Source organism: Geotrypetes seraphini, chromosome 1 (assembly GCF_902459505.1).
Source record: "Geotrypetes seraphini chromosome 1, aGeoSer1.1, whole genome shotgun sequence".
In the NCBI taxonomy this organism is placed as follows: Eukaryota; Metazoa; Chordata; class Amphibia; order Gymnophiona; family Dermophiidae; genus Geotrypetes; species Geotrypetes seraphini.
The window spans coordinates 415,296,917-415,315,628 of record NC_047084.1 but is presented as its reverse complement, the minus strand read 5'-3'; the positions used below and the strand labels follow the sequence as shown (position 1 = coordinate 415,315,628).

The 18,712-nt window shown below is 43.6% G+C and overlaps 1 protein-coding gene across 1 annotated transcript in view; it reads left to right on the top strand.

The window, feature by feature from the left end:
* Window positions 1–18,712, top strand: part of PLPPR1 (phospholipid phosphatase related 1) — a 223,561-nt gene that overhangs the window by 14,839 nt on the left and 190,010 nt on the right. The window contains exon 2 of the mRNA XM_033918704.1: window positions 8,436–8,499. The gene's annotated coding sequence lies outside the window, so the exon portion shown is untranslated. The remainder of the gene's footprint in view (window positions 1–8,435; window positions 8,500–18,712) is intronic.

The following is an 18,712-nucleotide window of genomic DNA, read 5'->3' as shown; positions in this document are numbered from 1 at the left end:
AGGCAAACTGGGAAAATCCCTTCTCTTCAAAATCACAGGTCTTTGGAACGACCTCACCACCCCGCTGCGGAACCTGAGCTCCCTTCAGTTATTCCGCAAACAACTAAAAACCTGGCTTTTCAGCAAATTGTAGCTCTAACCTTCCCCCCTTTCTCTCCCCCCTTCTACACATAAGTTCATGTAATCCTTTTTCTTCTTCTCTACCCACTATTTTAAGTTCTTGTAAACCGTGTCGAGCTCCATTCTCATGGAGATGATGCGGTATATAAACTTAAGGTTTAGATTAGATTAGATTAGATTAAGGCAAACAAAAGCTCTCTCATCTTGATTTTTCTTACAAAGCTAAATAAGGGTCATCCAATCAAGCTCCAAATTCATTCCTTGAGGAGTAAACTGTATTTAGATTAAAAATCCATTTTTGTTCCAGAAAATGTAATTTATATTCATTATTCCCACCCTAATAATAATAATAATAATTTATTCTTGTATACCGCCATACCCAAGAAGTTCTAGGCGGTTCACATCAGTTAATTAAGATCCGTGATGACACACGGATTTACAACTATTTGTCAAAGTTACAAGCAACAAAGAAGGGTGTGTGGGGACGTTTTAGCAGAGTTTATCAGAATTACCAGCAACGTCGAAGGTTAGGTTGGAAGGAAAGAGAGAGAGAGAGCAAGAGTTATATCCATCAATAACTCACCATTTCAAATCTTCAGTGGTATGATTATAGTCTATCCAGTGTTGAACCAGAGGGACTTGAATCACTTTATTGACAATTCGTGATTTATGTTCAGTTAATCTTATTCTAATTTGTCTACTAGATCTTCCTATATACCAGTGGTCTCAAACTCAAACCCTTTGCAGGGCCACATTTTGGATTTGTAGGTACTTGGAGGGCCTCAGAAAAACTAGTTAATGTCTTATTAAAGAAATGACAGTTTTGCATGAGGTAAAACTCTTTATAGTTTATAAATCTTTCCTTTTGGTTAAGTCTTAATAATAATATTGTAATTTATAGCTAAAGAGACATATGATCCTACTCGGATCCAAGATGGCATACTGAACAGACGCTAGGCGGTGAGCTCCGCACTAGCGCTGTTCTGAAAGCCCTCTTTCCCTTTATTTTTTGCGGCTTGTCTGCATGTGTTTTGATATCGCCAGCGGGTGCTTGTCTCTGCCGGCGTTTGAGTTTTTTCCTGCGGGCCTCAGATGGTGCTGTGGGACCAAGCACAGAAAGAGTCCCGAACGGGGAAGAGGATGGGAACTACCCGGTCTATTCCTCCGGCTGCCTGGAGTTCCATGACCTTGGTGCACACAACGCTGTCCAGCTTAAGGAGACGCCCCCGATTCTGGCAGGTACGCCGGGCTCGGCGAACCTTAGTGACGATAGGGTTTCCTTAAGCCCAATTCAGGGACGAAGTCCTGTCCAACCAGGAAGTAACCCTGCAGAAAGAATGGCTGAACAGCTTACCCTGGAATGTGGACTGCTGACTAGCCCCAGAGGAGCAGTGGGAGGAGAAGAAATGGAGGAAGAAGTTCCCACTGGAGCCCAGACATCGGCACTCAAAGCAGAGGCAGGAAAAACTTCTGTGAGTAATAACATTCAATTTGGCAAATGACTAAGCCAGCAGTAGTGAATTTAGAGGAACTGTGGAGGGCTAAAGAAATCATGGACTCTAACCCCCAGAAAGCAATGATTAAGGTAAAGGCGGACTGTGTCTCTGTCAGCTCTCAGGTGAGGGTTCATGAGGAAAAGTTAAGAGAACAAGCAGATGAACTTAAAAAACATGAAAAACAGATTACTCAAATAAAGAAGGTAGAAATAAAGATTATTAAAGATTCTTTATAAAAAAAACAAACACAAAACTAGAATATATGGAAAATAAACAGAGAAGAAACAACTTAAGACTTTTAAATTTTCCCAGATCTCCAGTATTATCTCCACTTGAGATGGTGCGTAGATATTTGAAAGAAACTTTAATGATTCCGTAAGATAACTTGCCGCCTATCACCGCGGCAAGGGAAGAAACAGGAGAGTTCTACTCCTGCTGAAAGGGGAGAAGGGAGGAATGAACTTAACAGATTTTCTGGAGAATTCCCTGGAAGTAGTTACAGAAAGGATAACTCTATTGGTAACGTTTGCCTTGGAGCATGAGAGACTTTGTATTTAAACTTTACTTCAGACATATGAATGATAAGTTCTTTGGCTTGGCAGTCCGGATTTTTCCTGATATTTCTCAAGTGATACAGAAGAGACGGAAATAATTTCTTCTTTATAAACCCAGAGCCTTGGCTCTAGGTGCATCCTTTATCTTGAAATTTCCAGCAAAATGCTGTGTTTCACTACAAGGAAAACATTTTTTATTTTTCAAACCAAAGCAATTGTTGGAATTTATATCTGCCAAGGAAGTGGAGGGGGGGGGGGGGGAGGGGGGTGAGTGGTGATTGGCCCAATAGCTCTACCAGCAGTTTAAGTCCAGGCTATTGGGTGTTTTCATCATTGTCTCCTGAGCTGTTCCTGTAATTAATTATGTATATTTCCTTTATTGTTATACTAATACTTAGATCCATATTTTTAAGTTTGTGGACTAAATAATCTATACTTTTTCTTTTCCTTACATTACTGTAAAAAGTGATGTTTGGCTATTAATTTTCTTTGATTAATGATGTAAATCTGTATTCAAGTATTGAAGTGCTTGTTTAATAATTTGAAAAATGGAATAAAGAGACATATGATCAAGAAACTGTTTTATTGTACTTTTGTGATTATGATAAATACTAAGGACCTCAAAATAGTACCTGGCGGGCCGCATGTGGCCCCTGGGCCGCGAGTTTGAGACCACTGCTATATACATAGTAACATAGTAAATGGCAGATAAAGGGCTCCTTTTACTAAGGTGCGCTAGTGTTTTTAGCGCATGCAGCAGATTAGCGTGTGCTAACCCCGCGCTACACAGCTCAATGCTGGCGTTAACGTCTAGCGCACTCGGCATTGTAGCACGCGCTATTCCGTGCATTAATGCCCTAACGCACCTTAGTAAAAGGAGCCCAAAGACTCTCAAATCTTTTCACATGGGCATTTAATTAAAAACCGCATTTTTCACGCCATAAGACGCACCTGACCATAAAACACACCCTAGATTTAGAGAAGGAAAACAAGAAAAAAACATTCTGAACCAAATTCTCCCTGCCAGACTCTGTACCCTGTCCCACCTCTGGTGGTCTAGTGGTAGGCTGGGACAGGGAAGGCAGGCTTAATAGCAGGCAGGCAGGTCTAGTGGCCTGGTGACAGGCAGGCAGGCTAGTGGCCTGGTGACAGGCAGGCCGGTGATAGGCAGGCATGCATAGTGGCCTGGTGGCTCCATAAGACACACCTGACCATAAGACGCACCCTAGATTTAGAGAAGGAAAAGAAGAAAAAAACATTCTGAACCAAATTCTCCCTGTCAGACTCTGTACCCTGTCCCACCTCTGGTGGTCTAGTGGTAGGCTGGGACAGGGCAGGCAGGCTTAGTAGCAGGCAGGCAGGCAGGCCTAGTGACCTGGTAACAGGCAGGGAGGCTTAGTAGCCTGGTGACAGGCAGGCAGGCCTAGTAGCCTGATGATAGGCAGGCATGCCTAGTGGCCTGGTGGCTGGCAGGCAGGCAGGGCCCCCCTGAAGGGTTCCCCCCCAGAGGACCCTCACACTGAGACAGGCAGGCAGGCAGGACCCCCCCCCCTCCTTTTCCTCAATTCCTCCCATGGTCCAGGGCAGTAGGGCAGGAATTTTCAGCCTCCTGCCCTTTCCTTCAGCTGACTCCTGAGTGGCAGGGCCCTTCCTCCAGCTGACTCTCTCCTGCCCTTTCCTCCAGCTGACTCCCGCGGCGCAGGACAAGGCAGGATGCAAAATGCTTGCACCTGCCTTCTGCACTACTTTGACTCTGACGCTGCGTCAGAGTCAGACGCTGCATCAGAGTCAAAACGGTGCAGAAGGTAGGTGCGAGCATTTTGCTTCCTGCCTTGTCCTGCACTGTGGGAGTCAGCTGGAGGAAAAGGCAGGAGGGAGTCAGCCGGGGGAAGGGCTCTGAAGAGAGATGTTGATGCTTCGCTGGCTCTTTCCTCGTCCTGATGTTGGCGGGAGTCCTCGCGTTTCAAGCAGGGCAGTGGGGGTATTTAACCTCTGCACCATCAGAGGTCCTTATCCTTATTTTACAGCGCCGCCGGAGCTGAAAACTTTTCTAAGCTGCCTTCCCCTGCCAGTAACGAAAACAGGGAGCTGAAGAGACGTGCTTCAGCAACTTTTCCTCTGTGCCGGCGTGGAGCGGCGCTGAGGGTAAGCTTGTAAACAGCGGTGTCTACATAGAGGGAGTCAGCCGGAGGAAAGGGCAGGAGGCTGAAAGCTGCCCTACAGTGCTGGACCACCAAAAGAATTAAGGTTGGGGGGGGTATTGTTCTATAAGACGCACCCTTATTTCCAACCAATTTTTTTGGGGAAAAAAGTGTGTCTTATAGAGCGAAAAATACGGTAAATTACATTACTACTCTTACATGTAGAAGAAAATCTCAAGGTATATATTTTCCCCATGTTTGGATCTTTCCATGATGCACCTGACATACCCACCTTTTACATAAGCACAGAAGCAGTTTGTAGTGCAGGCTGGCACACTGAATGCTCTGTGCTGCTCCCAGTGCTCATAGGTACTGTATGAGTGTTGGGAGCAGTGCAGAGCATTGCCTGCGCTAAAAAAACGCTTTCATGGTTTTGTAAAAGGGGGGGGAGGGAGGTAGTCAGAGATTGTCTTTGGCACTGACCACAGGCTTCATGAGAATTTCTGGTATCACAATCTTTTTATTCAATTAAATATCCCTGATTTTTGGCAGACATTCACCTATAGTATGGCCCCTTGTATTCTCTATAATAAAACCCGCGCATGCGCACTTACGATGCTGTGATCCCTGCCACCGTGATGCGTGCTTCTGTGCCGCACATGTGCACTTCCTGCCTTCTGCCCCAATCTCCGATGCCGGCTAACTTCCTGAGCTGCCGCTGTCAGGACACCTCTTCTCACCCCGGACCAGCAAACGCAGCAGCCGCGGTTTCATCTTGCAGATGAGGGGCATTTGCTAGGCCGGCCCACTTTGATAATGTGACATGGGCCAGCCTAGCTAAAACCCCGAGGCTGCCCAGGCTAGCGGATGCTGGACAGAGGGAGCAGGGAAAGGAGAAGGGGTACTATTGGACAGGGGGGAAGGTAAATGGAAGGGAGAAGAGCTGCTGCTGGACAGGAGGAGCAGTGAAGGGGTGCTGCTGGACAGGTATTGATGGACAGGGGGAGCAGGGAAGAGGTGCTGTTGGACAGGGGGAAGGTAAAACGAAGGGAGAAGGGCTACTGCTGGACAGGGGGAACAGGCAAGGGGTGGTGGTGGACAGTCGAGGAAAGAGAGAGACAGAAAGAAAGAAAGAAAGAAAGAAAGAAAGACACACATATCTATTCTAGCACCCGTTAATGTAACAGGCTTAAAGACTAGTAGGAAAATATTAGATAATCTTTTAAAATAAGATACAATTGTAATATTTTTCAGTGTTGTTTAATAATCTTAAATGACTGTCCACTCAGTTGGTTAAAAGGTAGAAGCACACATATCATTAATTCCTCTGACTCCTGCTATCTTCTGTACTGTAGCAATAATTCTCACTGAGCATATCTTGTGCTTAAATAAGCTTTCTGTATTGATCTATTCAGATAACCCCTATGTTTTAAACTATGGGCCTCTTCTATTAAACTGCGCTAGAGTTCCTATGAGCATCTGGAGCAGCACGGGCCATTCAGCGTGGCTCTCTGCACTACAAACTACTAGCACAGTTTAATAGAAGAGGGGGTATATGTTAGTTATCTACATTGAACCTTAAAGTCTTCTAGATCTGAACATAACTTCCTTACTCTCAAAAATTGACATTCAATTTTAAATGATATGGGTGATAACTTTGAAAATGTAACACACATTCTTTTCCACCAATTTCCTATATGGAGTTGTACATAGTTTCTTCCCTGATTTCATAATCATTAAGTCTAGAAACTCTGTCTTATGATTTTGATATGTCATGGTAAAATGAGGATGGAGATCTTGTGAATTCAGCCGTACCAACAATTGTTTTAATTCTTCTTCTGTCCCATCCCTTATAAAAGCACATCATATAAAAATTGTTTCTATAATTTAATTATCTGAAAGTATTCTGATGGGTATAAAGAAGTCTTTTCTAATTTTGCTACATATAGGGCTCCTTTTACTAATGTGCTAGCGGTTTTAGCATGTGCTAAACTCTAACGCCTCCATAGAGTTTGCATTAGTATTTTTCATTTAGCGCATGATTAGCGTGCGCTAATCTTTAGCATGCGCTAAAAACGCTAGCGCACCTTAGTAAAAGGAGCCCATAGAGTGGCTACTGATGGGGCAAGAATAGCCCCCATAGCTATCCCTTGAATTTATTGGTCAAATTTCCCTTGGTACCAAAAGTAATTCTTCTTTATAACCAGTTCAGCTAATATCAGCAAAAAACCTACATTAAACCTTCCCAGGTCCATAGCACTCAATATTTCAGAAACAATGTCCAAAGCTCCTACTTGAGGAATTTTTGTGTATTGTGTGGTAACATCTAATGTTACCGATATACTTGATCTATAGTCTTCCCCAATTTCTTCCAAATTTGTAATATTTGTGTAGAATCTTTTATAAATGAAGGTACATTAAAAAAAAAATTCAGTTCTCAAAAAGCAATCCATGAACTTTGATAGAGGCTTTAATATAGAGTTTCTAGTTGAGACTATGAGTCTTCCTGGAGGGCATTGTTGGCTCTTATGTACCTTAGGTAGAAAATAAGTTATAGGAGTTCTAGGAGATGTTTCTTTCTAAAAATTTGCCTATTTAGATGTTAAAATTGTGTTGCAGCTGAATCCAACAGTGTCTTAATTTCATTTTTCAGATCTTCTTTTGGATCTTTCTCAAATATCATATATGAAGTAGCATCCATCAGATGTCTCAGTGCTTCTTTCTCATACATTATCCGTGATTGAATAATTATTCCTCAACCTTTATTAGCCCTATCTAGATTTTTCTGCCTACCAGTGCCTAAAAAGTTGGCATCAGAATTGCACCACCACGATTTACATCAAATGTAGGCCTGAAAACCCTGGCCTACATTTCTGCTTTGCCGGAAGCGTGATCTATACCTGGTACCATTGCATGTTTGACATGCAATCGGCAGCCACTTTTAAGGCGGCCACTGACAAAAGTACCAGTTACAAGATAATTGTCCACCAACAAGAAATTATTGGCACTAATTAGAATGAAACACACAACTTTCTAAGTATATTCTATAAAATGTTGTGTGTACATTTTAATGTGCAGATCTCAAAAGGCGCAGGCATTTACTTAACTTTATTTTTATTCTGCAAAACCTTCCAGTTCTATGTAAATATCAAAATAAGAAAAACTGAACAAACACAGTGAGCTACAAAATCATAGTCAATATAACAAAACATATCAACCAGCCATCATTGCTTCAGTAACAGGTTTTAGTTGTTGTAAATGGTCATCTAAATTTTAGTCATGAGGCTGGAATAGCACTAAGGCATGGATTCTCAAAATGGCGCCGTTCGGAAGGCACCCGTAGGGATCCGAAAGACACCTAAATTAAGTGTCTTAATTGGCCATTAACAGTGTGCTAATTGACCATGCTGTTATAAACCAATTAAAAACTAAGAAAAAAACCATAGATGTCACGAGGCATCTACAAAAAAGGCACCTGAATCACGTCTATACAGATGCTTATCAGCGCATGATGTCAAAAGAGACATAGTTATGGGTAGGTTGATGTTCTGCACCACTAAGCATGATTCTACCTCATAGATAGGCACTGGAAAAGTAGGCCTGTAAAACCCTGGAACCACATTTCCATTACCTATCTTCGACACAGACAGCGATTCTCAAAACAGCACTGTAGTTTAATTGACATGCGACTGGTGCTGTTTTTTAAGGCGCTGTTTATTCCATGCCAATTTTTTGGGCCCCATATATAGAATTTAATCCATAATGAGTAGGGAATATACATGTATGTGTACTCAGGAGAGGCAAATGTAACCCATACATAAGTAGGCATATACTATGTATTTTATAATTAAAGCATATACCTATGCACTAAAAATGGGTGTGTGCATTTATTTCTGCTATTAATAGCATCTAACCTTCAAACAATTTGTCTTTTGGGACTTGGTACATATTTCCAGTTGATGCTGGAAATCAGCTTGAGAGATAAGTAATAGTGTTCATCATTATACTGTACTTCTTTGTCCTCTTAGTTCCTCCCTTGCCCCTTCTCCCTCTGCTAATCACGTTTTACCTTCTAATCTGATCTTTCCTCATTTTTCTTTTCCCCACCTCCATCCTGTCTGTAGGTCTGCTTCCCTGCGGATGTAATGTAGATCTGCTTTTGAAGAATATGCCCAACAAAGGATTGTGGTCAGTATGAAATTTCAAAATCTAGCTGTACATGTAATTGTAGAACTATTTTAACACCAACTATCAAAGCAAGTGTGTCTTTTTCAATCTGAGCATAATTCAGTTCAGCAAAACAAAGGAAAACTGCAGAAACCCGTACAATGATGTAGGCTAAGTTTATTGCATCAAAAGTGGTTAAAAACACCTGAAAACCAGGGGACCCAATACGGTCCGTGTTTCGGAAAACACACCTTCATCAGGGGTCCCAAGTAAACCGGAAGTCAGTTGAAACTGCCAATAAACTGTAGCCTGTAGAAATAGCGAGCGCCAAAGGGCTGTGTAGGTAGCAGCTGCAGTGATCAGCTCAGCAGCCCCGGCAACCTGCCCACCCCCCTTAAAATACTGGCAGTTCGGGGGGATTGCGATCGCAGCAGGAGAGATATCTAGAAAGGGCGGGACCGCCGGAAGACGAAGCAGCACAGACGCAGGGCTCACAGAAGGGCCGGGACCGCCAAGAGGAAGCAGCAAGACACCGGTAGGAGCTTCTACATGATGAGGGGGGGGGGGGGTCGGGAGGCTGTGGGGGTGCAAGTGGTCCTTCAGGGTGGGGGTGCAGGTGCGGGTGGGAGTGCCTTCGAGCGGTCCTTCAGGGTGGGGGTGCAGGTGCGGGTGCGTGCGAGCGGTCCTTCGGGGTGGGGGTGCGAGCGGTCCTGCGGGGGGGGGGGGGTGAATCGGATGTCGGGGGGGGGGGAACTATGTTAAAAAAAATTTGTAAAATGCGCTCACGCGTATAACGTGCAAGGTTATGCATGGTTTGTAAAAACCGTGTATAACGCACGTATTATATGCGTGAAAATACAGTAATTTAATTTATTGAAAATTTGAAACCAAGGAGCTGGTAATCATATTGAAGTAGTTTCATACACACAGAACACAGATACACAGATCACTCCTGCCCAAATTACACCTTCTAGATCATCAGGAATTTAGGTGGAGAGGGGGACTGGAATAAGGGGCCTAGGATGGTCGGTGTGGTCCTTGGATTGGGGTGTGTGGATCATTGTGCAGCCTCCTGTCACTGGCAAACAAAATCCTGGCCATTTTCACTTGCTGGCAGTTGCAGAAGATTGCTTTTAAGTGAAATGTACCTGCCATCACCATGATATTTTATTCCCGCATCACCTTCCTCTCCATCAGTTAAAGCTCCTTTCCCCAAGCAGATCTGAACTGGGAGCCCCAGCAGCAGCAGCATTAAGGCCAGTGCACTGGAGCCCACGAAAGCCGGTGGGGATGGGTCTCGTCTGTCCGCCGTCTTTTCTGATCTGAGCGGAGGTACGTGCGGAAGAAGCGCGGGCAGCATCATCCAGGAGGTTCCTTTGCAGAAGGGTCCGACATGGCAGCATTTCTCACAAGCTGCCAGCGGCTACTCCGAAGTTTTCTATCTGCCGCAACTTCCTGTTTCCAACAGGGCAGATCGCTGCAGAGAGGAAAAGCTTTGGGGCAGCCGCCGGCAGTTTGTGAGAATGGCTGCCGTGTTGGGCCCCTCTGAAAAGGATAATTTAGCTTTTTAATAAAGCACTTCGGACTGCGGGGCCCCCTGGATCTGAAAGGCCCAGGGCAGCTGCCCTGTTTGCTCCCTATAACGCCGGCCCTGGGGCCCCCCTGACAATGTCGGGCCCTAGGCACGTGCCTCTTGGGCCTATCCTTTAATCCAGCCCTGCCCCCCCTAAAATACAGGCAAGAGGGTAGTGGTGGTCTAGGCGATTAAACTGCTGAATGTAGAGGTTGGCCATTCTAAAAAAAACCCTCATTTTGGATGGTTTTTTAATAGAATGGACATTTTCCCTGCTGCTACTTTCAGCGTTTAGGGCCTTAGGACAAAAGGGGACTTAGACTGGGTTGCTTTTTTTATTATGCCCTCCATGCCTTCCCTCTGATGTCAACTCTGACAATGTAAAGAATCAAATGATCCCATGAGAGATTAAAGTCTCCAGTGTTTGTGAATCTAGTGGTAGTGATGAGCTACACAAAACAGGTTTCTTCTTAACACTTCCAGCCTATTAGCAAATAGAAAAGGTACTAGTGAATTGGATTGGCCATCGTGAAGATGGGCTACTGGGCTAGATGGACCATTGGAATGATCCAGTAAGGCTATTATTATGTTGTTATCAAGGTGGCAGAGCTTATCTCCACAGGGGAAGAGTGGAATGAGTAGTGGCAAAAACTGATAGTGGCAGGAGATCACCAACAAAGTCCCATAATAGTAGAAGGTTCTCACATATTCTTCAGAGCCTGGATGTCAGCAAGAACATTACTCTAGGTTTGTAGGTTGTGGGGGATTATATACTTAACTGATTTAACCATAGCTGGCTAGACAAGCTATGTGCAGTAAGGAAAACTGGCTCTGGTATTTTCAGTAGCATTATATTCTTATGTTAGGTTTTATATCCTGCCAAATCCTCAAGTTAGGTTACAACATTCATCAATGCATTGTGAAAAACTAATCTTATACATCCATAAATGCAGTTACAATGATTGGTGTGATAATAATAGTAAATATGTCATATAACAACACAGCAGTCAAAGTAGCAACATAATAATCTGACAGCAGCAGTAGTAGTGGTCAGTGTAATATGGGTGGTGTGGTATTAATTGTTGTTATACACATACAGTATAGTGTATATTGTGGGAGTAAGGTATGCTCTTACAATTTATTTCTATTATGGTGGATATTATGTGGGGTATCACATAATATTCATGAGCATGTAGTTCAGACTTGGATTTGGCTAGGCCCTTGACCAGGATATTTGGAAGGGACATGTTTTTAGGACTGTGCAGAACAGAGTGTATGTGGGGGTAGTATACATTTCTATGGGTAATGAGCTACACATTTTTGCAACTTGGCAATTAAAGGTGTTGCTATGTTGTTTTTTTGTATATTATATCTTTTAGAGAAGGAAAGGATAGGATCAGGCAGTTATTTTTTCTGTTGTTTGGTCGGTCTGCTTAGGGAAGCTATCAGGGGACTTGCCTTGCAGGATCTTTTTTTTTGTAAATCTTTATTAAATTCACAAACTACCATAGTGCAAACAAACAATTTCAATATACATGTACATAAGTTTACACGAAATGCAAATTAAACTTATAGATATTAATATACAACTACTAGCTGATGCCCCGGCGTTGCACGGGTATTTAATTATAGCAATAACACTGTAAATGGATTTAAATAAAGATACTTTATAGTGGTGAATGAAATAATTTTGTTACAGCTTTATAAAAAGTAAAATATTCAAAGTATAATGTGAAATATTTGACAAAATGAATACAATTCAACTAACACAAAAATTGATTATAAACAACATTTTTAGTTTCACCTCCAGGAGCAAGAACATATACATTCTTGGGTGAACCCACCCTTCCCACGTGTGCAGGTGGGCCGCGAGACCCCCAGAACATATCACCCCAGGTAGTGAGGGATCTGCATACCAAGTTTCGTTCAAATCAGTCCCACAGCTTTTTACATTTTTTCCATTGACTTGAATGGGTGAAATCTGATTTTCTGTTTGTAGCTCTGCCCACGTGTGCAGGTGGGCCGCGAGACCCCCAGAACATATCACCCCAGGTAGTGAGGGATCTGCATACCAAGTTTCGTTCAAATCGGTCACACAGCTTTGTACATTTTTTCCAATGACTTGAATGGGTGAAATCTGATTTTCTGTTTGTAGCTCCGCCCACGTGTTCAGGTGGGCTACGAGACCCCCAGAACATATCACCCCAGGTAGTGAGGGATCTGCATACCAAATTTCGTTCAAATCGGTCCCACAGCTTCTTACATTTTTTCCATTGACTTGAATGGGTGAAATCTGATTTTCTGTTTGTAGCTCCGCCCACGTGTGCAGGTGGGTCACGAGACCCCCAGAACATATCACTCCCGGTAGTGAGGGATCTGCATACCAATTTTCGTTCAAATCGGTCCCACAGTGTTTTACATTTTTTCCATTGACATGAATGGGTGAAATCCGATTTTCTGTTTGTAGCTCCGCCCATGTGTGCAGGAGGGCCGCGAGACCCCCAGAACATATCACCCCAGGTAGTGAGGGATCGGCATACCAAGTTTCGTTCAAATCGGGCAAGCCGTTTTTGCGTTGGCAGCTCTTTACATTTTTTCCATTGACATGAATGGGTGAAATCTGATTGTATGTTTGTAGCTCCGCCCACGTGTGCAGGTGGGCTGCGAGACCCCCAGAACATATCATCCCGGGTAGTGAGGGATCTGCATACCAAGTTTCGTTCAAATCGGTCAAGCCGTTTTTGCGTGATCGCGGCACATACATACATACATACATACATCCGATTTTATATATATAGATTTCCCCTCACCCCCCCCACCAAATAATCAGAAAAAGTGCATACCTACAGGAAACCTTCCATATATTCCCCGAATGAAATTCCAGTGCAAAACCCTCCCCCTCCCACCCACATTGGATGTGTACGCTTAAGGGTTGATAAAATAAAATCAGTTATCATTCCTTACAGAACTTAGTCAATGGTTCCCAAACATCCATAAATTTCTTATACCGTCCCTTTTGTAAGGCCATCAAACGTTCCATTTTAAAAGTATAACAGAGAGATTCCCACCAGAAAGTGTAATTTAATCTATCAAAGTTCTTCCAATTGCTCAAAATAAGTTGTATGGCAACTCCTGTCATTATAAAGAGAAGTTTATTATTTCAAGCCCTCATTAACGTACCAAATAAGATGGTATCGTACGTCAATGCCACTGGATTTTCTAATATATTGTTCACTTGACCCCAAATAGATCTCCAAAATTTAAGTATCAAGGGACAATAGTATAGTAAATGATCCAAAGTCCCAGTTTCAAGATGACAATGCCAGCATCTATTAGACTTTGAACTACCTAATTTCTGTAAATGAACTGGGGTCCAAAATGCTCTATGTAATAAGAAAAACCAAGTTTGTCTCATAGATGCAGACACCGTACATCTCATCCTCCAAGTCCAAATTTGTGGCCATTGAGACACAGTAATCTGATGCTTTATCTCAATGCTCCAAATGTCACGAAGACCAGTCTTTGGTTTCTTATTCAAAAATCCAGATATTAATTTATACCACTGAGCGGTCTGGTGTCCCTTATATTCTTCTGAGCTTTATTCAAATAAGGAACTTGAGGGTTTAGAGTTTTTAAAATTAATCAAAGGACCAAAAATTCCTGAGCATATAAAAAGAAGTCTCGAGGCACCTATATCACTGAAAGAACTTCAAACAGCGTTGAAGTCCTTTAGAGTTGGGTCCGCTCAAGGTGTTATATACGTGGAGGGGCATAATATAAAAAAACGTCTAAGTCCCCTTATAGCCTAAGGCCTTAAACGTTGAAAGTAGAAGCAGGGAAAATGTCCATTATCAAAAAAAACGTCCAAAAGGAGGTTTTTTAAAAATAATGGCCTGCCTCTACGTTCAGCTGTTTAAACGCCCAGACCACCACTACATCTACACTAGCACCATATAATCAACCTAAAAAAAGCCTAACTCCCAAACGCTCAAAACAGGAGCCAGTCCTTCGCCTAAAAGCTGGATTCTGTAACCAGTGTCTGTCAAAAACAACACCGGTTACAGAATCCCCCCCCCCCCTACAACAATCCGGGCAGGAGAAAGCCCAAGCCCTCCTGCCCCGCGGCACCCCCGAACCCCCCCAACACTATCGGGGCAGGAGGGAGCCCAAGCCCTCCTGCCCTGGCACCCCCAAAACCTCCGACACTATCGGGGCAGGAGGGAGCCCAAGCCCTCCTGCCCCAGCACCCCCGAATCCCCCTGACACTATCGGGGCAGGATGGAGCCCAAGCCCTCCTGCCCCAGCACCCCTGAACTCCCTGACATTATCGGGGCAGGAGGGAGCCCAAGCCCTCCTGCCCCGGCACCCCCGAACCCCCCCGACACTATCGGGCAGGAGGGAGCACAAGCTTTCCTGCCCTCGACGCAAGTGCCCCCCCAAACCCCCGATTGCCCCCCCATGACCTGCGAATACCCCACCGACCACCCTCCCCGTACCTTCAAAATCGTTGGTCAGACGGACGGGTGCCAAGCCCGTCTGTCCGACAGGCCAGCCATCGTTGAATGACTGGCCTTAGGGCCTGATTGGCCCAGGCGGCTCAAATCCCGCCCACAGGTGGGGCCTGAGATGCCTGGGCCAACTGGAATAGGCCCAGTAGGCTTAGGCCCCTCCTGTGGGCGGGGCCTTAGGCATATGGGCTGGCTTGAGATAGGTCATTCTCAAAACCCCCCCCCAAAAGATAGATGTCTTGCTGTTTTGAGAATGGACATTTTCTCTACTGGATTTCTGAAACATCCAACCTCAGACTTAGACGTCCTATCAAAAATGCCCCTCCACACCAGTATACCATATATTCTGTAAATATGCGACTCTCTTGCATAGTATATTTGCAAAGGGGGCAAACACATGGATGGAGCATGGGCAGGATGTTGGTGGTGCCTCTGCTTATGTGCATAACATGTCAAATACAGGAAATTATGCAAGTCCCTGCCACATTAAGGAGCCAACATTTAATAATAATAATAAAAGTTTATATACCGTAGGACTGTAAAGTTCTATGCGGTTTACAATAGTTAAAAATACTACAAATTGAATAAAACTTACAAAGTTAAAAACTAGTAACTAAAAGCCTTAAAAATCAGTTATTGTATAAGATTTTGCAAATCAGCTACCTAAATGCTTCAAGAACAATTATGTTTTTAGGTGTCTCCTAAATTCCTCATAAGTATTAGTAAGCAAAAGCAATTTTTCTGAATCTTTACCCTATAATTGGCCTTTATTATCGTCCCCCAGGACAGGCGGAGGAAACTGACTCAGAAATGATAGAGGAAATCAAACAAGAAAGCAAAACGGGCAATATAATAATATTGGGAGACTTCAATTTCCCGAGGATAGACTGGAAACTAGGAACCTCCAACTGCGGCAAGGAGGCCAAGTTCTTGGAGGTGCTAGGGGATTGCTTCCTGGAACAATTGGTAAAGGAGCCGACAAGAGACAACGCCACCCTGGACTTGGTACTAAATGGCCTCACGGGACCGACAAAAGAAGTAGAAGTTACGGTACCGCTGGGGACGAGCGATCACAATGTGATCAACTTTAAGCTTGACATCGGGAATAGAAAACGTGCCAAAACCTTAACCAAAACCTTTAATTTTAAAAAGGGCAAATACGATCGCATGAGAGCCATGGTGAAACAACGACTCAAGAAAAAGGTGGACAAACTTGAAACGGTAGACCAGGCATGGTCCCTACTGAAAAATACTATCTCAGAAGCACAAAATCTCCACATTCCAAGGATCTCCAAAGAGGGGAGAACAAAAGGTAAGGGAGAACCGGCATGGCTTACCAGACAGGTGAGGGTAGCCATAAAAGAAAAAAAGGACTCTTTCAAAAAATGGAAACACATGAAAACAACCGAAGCATGGAAAATACATAAAGATGATCAAAAGAAATGTCACAAGGCGGTGAGGGATGCCAAAAAGGACTATGAGGAAAAAATAGCGCAAGAAGCCAAAAACTTCAAACCCTTCTTTAGATACGTGAAAGGGAAAAAACCCGCAAAAGAGGCGGTGGGACCCCTGGACGACCAGGGAAGAAAAGGGTACATCAAGGAAGATAAACAAATTGCTGACAAACTAAATTCCTTCTTTGCGTCCGTCTTTACGGAGGAGGATACCGCTAAAATACCAGAAGCAGTGAAAGTGTTTAGTGGAGTAATAGAAGACAGCCTCACCACAGTTGAAGTGGAGTTGGACCAGATATACTACCAGATCGACAAACTTAAAAGTGACAAATCCCCTGGACCGGATGGAATTCACCCGAGAGTTTTAAAGGAATTGAAGGTTGAAATCGGAGAGCTATTGCAGAAACTTGCCAATCTGACAATCAGAACTGGACAGATACCAGAAGACTGGAAGATAGCGAATGTCACGCCAATTTTCAAAAAAGGATCGAGAGGGGAACCGGGCAACTACAGACCTGTGAGTCTTACGTCTGTCCCTGGAAAGATGGTTGAAGCACTGATCAAGGATAGCATAGTCCGGCACCTAGATACACACGACTTGATGAAACCCAGTCAACATGGGTTCAGGAAAGGGAAATCATGTTTGACGAATTTACTTCAATTTTTCGAGACCGTGAACAAGCAAATTGATAGTGGAATGCCGGTGGACATAATATATTTGGACTTCCAGAAAGCATTCGACAAAGTTCCACATGAAAGGCTTCTCAGGAAACTACAAAGCCATGGAATAGAGGGAGATATACAAAGGTGGATAGGCAAATGGTTGGAAAACAGAAAGCAGAGAGTGGGCATAAATGGAAAGTTCTCAGACTGGGAGAAAGTGACTAGTGGTGTGCCCCAGGGCTCCGTGCTTGGGCCGATCCTATTTAATATTTATATCAATGACCTGGAAGACGGAATATCCAGTGAGATCATTAAGTTTGCAGACGACACAAAGCTATGCCGGGCAATCAGATCGCAGGAGGATAGCGAGGAACTCCAGAGCGACTTGTATCAGTTAGAGAAATGGGCAGATCAATGGCAGATGAAGTTCAACGTGGAGAAATGCAAAGTAATGCATTTAGGTAGTAAGAATAAGGAATACGAGTATAGAATGTCAGGCGCAACTCTGGGTAAGAGCGAACAAGAAAAGGACCTGGGTGTACTGATAGATAGGACCCTGAAGCCGTCGGCACAATGCGCGGCAGCGGCAAAGAAAGCAAACAGAATGTTAGGCATGATAAAGAAAGGAATCACGAGTAGATCGGAGAAAGTCATAATACCGCTTTATAGAGCAATGGTCAGACCACACTTGGAATACTGTGTCCAACATTGGTCTCCCAACCTAAAGAAGGATATAAAACTGTTAGAGAGGGTGCAGAGACGAGCAACGAAGTTAATAAGAGGTATGGAGAACTTGGAATATGAGGAACGACTCAAGAAACTAGGACTGTTCTCCCTTGAGAAGAGAAGGCTGCGAGGGGACATGATCGAGACGTTCAAAATGCTGAAAGGCATCGATAAAATAGAGCAGGAAAATAAATTATTTACATTGTCCAACACGACACGGACAAGAGGACATGGTTTGAAGCTAAGGGGGGACAAGTCCAGGACAAATGTCAGGAAGTTCTGTTTTACGCAGCGAGTGGTAGACGCCTGGAATGCTCTCCCAAAGGAGGTTATCAAGGAATCCACTGTGCTGGGATTCAAAGGCAAATTAGATGCACATCTCCTTATGAGAGGCATAGAGGGATATGGGTGACTAAAACTACATCAGGTGTATACCTGACTGGGCCTCCGCGTGTGCGGATCGCCGGACTTGATGGACCATGGGTCTGATCCGGAGATGGCAGTTCTTATGTTCTTATGTTATGTTAATGCTGTCTGATACGAAAAAAGATGTTGATGATGTTTTCTAAGTTTACATTCTCTAACCCAGTGGTTCCCAAACCTGTCCTGGGGGACCCCAAGTCAGTCAGGTTTTCAAGATATCCCTAATGAATATGCATGAGAGAGATTTGCATACCTGTCACTTCCATTATATGCAAATCTCTCTCATGCATATTCATTAGGGATATCTTGAAAACCTGACTGGCTGAGGGTCCTCCAGGACAGGTTTGGGAACCACTGGTCTAACTGATGGGGAAACAAAATTCAAGTCTGAGCTTCTCTTGTGTCTATTGGTTGAAAAAGAAAAAGGTCAGTTATATATTTAGGAGCTAACCCAAATAAAACCTTAAAACAAAAACAGCCAAACTTAAATTTCACACGCGCCTCCATCGGCAGTCAATGCAGAAGTCGATAAGAAGGTGTTACATGATCGGTTTTCTTCAGCCCAAAAATCAACCTGACTGCTGTGTTTTGCACCAATTGTAATCACTGCATATTCTTCTGAGAAATTGCTAAATAGGCGATATTACAGTAATCTAGTTGATTTAATATAAGGATTGTACCAAAATTCTAAATGGTGAAACGTCAAAATATGCTCTAATGGACCAAAGCTTCCAAAGAGTAAAAAAATCCTTTCTAACCAAAGAGTCCACCTGGTCCTTCATAGTTAAACCCTAGTCCAGTATTACACCTAAAACCTTCATAGTAGATTGAATAGGATAACTAAGTTTATGGATACACAATGATGTTTTCATATCAAACGGGTGTGA